Raw genomic sequence first — 1,878 nt, 5'->3', positions numbered from 1 at the left:
TTAGGAAGAGCTTACGCGACTTCGATGTAAACTCGCGTCCCGAACGGGGCGGCTTAAGTCGAGGATCGACTCCTGGAGCCCTTATTTTAAACACAGAGTGGCTTTGTGGACCGAGTACAATGGCGGCGGCCTCGTGAATCGGAATTTATGAAGATTTATCGGTACACGTAGCACGGGAATCCTGCGAAGGCAGCGCGGAATACGGCCGCGGTGATAGACGCGGAAAGCGATAAGCCCTCGGGAGAATTTCCACGAGATTTCTGGGGGATTTTTCACTTTTTAAATTACCCTCTTTACAAATCCCACTCTCGAGCCACCGCAGACAACACCCGATACTGTTTCTAAGAAGCGGAATTATTAACCGGCGACAACTTGGACTCCGGTGTGTTCTCCAACCCTCATAATGTACCCCTATTCTTTTAGATTACGCTGATGGATGATCCGCCCGGTTGTTTTGATCGCTGTGTCATCAATTTAATAAAGTCGCGACACCCTTTGTCTTTTAATTAGCTACGTTCTACGGAATGACGTCACTACTTGTGTACAGCCCTGTTTGTAAGTATTAAGACACCCGTTATGTTCGTATAGAAAGTATTAGACGATTCGAAGTATATTTATTCTCAAGGTTTAGTATCAAGTATTAGCAAAAATTTACGCATTAACAAAATTCACATTTTTAAAATACGCATATTAGCAAAATTCACATTTTTCAAATTTACATATTAGTAAAATTCACATGTTTAAAAATGATGCCTTTCTTTAAAAACCGTGCGAGAAATTGAAACCAAATTTTAACTATGCTCCTTTGCACACATAAAAGGATTGATATGCATGTTTTCCTGTACCTTACATTTCTGATTACTATCGACTCTTCCTAATCCAAAAATTTTAAAAACTGAGTATTTTTCGAGAAATGATATTTTCTATTCCAAGCAATGTTTAAAAATTCCACCGTACATATATGCACAGAGAAGATGCAAAAATGTACCGGAAATATCTGCAAGGATCGAGGAGAAAAAGCTGCATAAACATGGCAAATTCAACATTAGCAAGATAGATCTTCGAGACTCCCCCTTTAAGAACACGATACTCTGTACACATAACCGTCCATCTCGTGACAGGCGATACTTCATTCCGCTAATGTATTAATTTCCCCCGAAAAAAAACAAACAAATACTGAATCTTGATAAAAACCGGAATACCAGGAAACTGAAGCGAGCTGTCAGGATTAAACCGAACTAGGGTCGACAGATGCATATTTCGCGAGGGTTGCACGCGACGAGGAGCAAAAGAGGGTGTCGGATAACACGATTGGACAGGCTAATCCGGGTAGATTTAGCCGCGAGCTAGTAAGAAACTTGCAGAGTCCCTCTTATTTGGAATTCTTCCATGACCGCGCGAATTTCGCAAACACCGAGTCTTGCAATTAAGCCAATTGATCAAGGGCTCCCAACGAGAGTAGCCAGTTCTGTTGAATTGAAATTGATTAGGGACGTTTCTTCTCCTCCGAGAGAATTCTCCTCTCGTCTACAGAGACAATTCGCCCTCTCGCTTTCCCTCCCCCTCTCTCTCTCTCTCTCTCTTTCTCTTTCTTCTGGAGCAAGTTGGAGTTCGTTACGTTATGACGGCGAGCGAAGGAACTCCATTAGATTCGGAAAAACCAGCTCCACGGACAGGTTCCAAGGTTCGAACAGGACCTCGTCTAGGACCTCGTGGCTTGAGAACCTTGCTATTCGAGTTGTCGGTTTGTTTTTGCGGAGGGGAAACGAACATTGTTCTGTACTTGGTCCGTGTCGCTGCTTTTTCGAGAAGGATCGCTGCTCCAGGGTAGTACTGGCGTTAAGGTTGCTGTTGCGTCACGGTGTTGCATCGATAATT

Source organism: Habropoda laboriosa, unplaced genomic scaffold (genome assembly GCF_001263275.1).
Source record: "Habropoda laboriosa isolate 0110345459 unplaced genomic scaffold, ASM126327v1 scaffold67, whole genome shotgun sequence".
NCBI lineage: Eukaryota > Metazoa > Arthropoda > Insecta > Hymenoptera > Apidae > Habropoda > Habropoda laboriosa.
Note: the sequence above shows the minus strand (reverse complement) of the source record.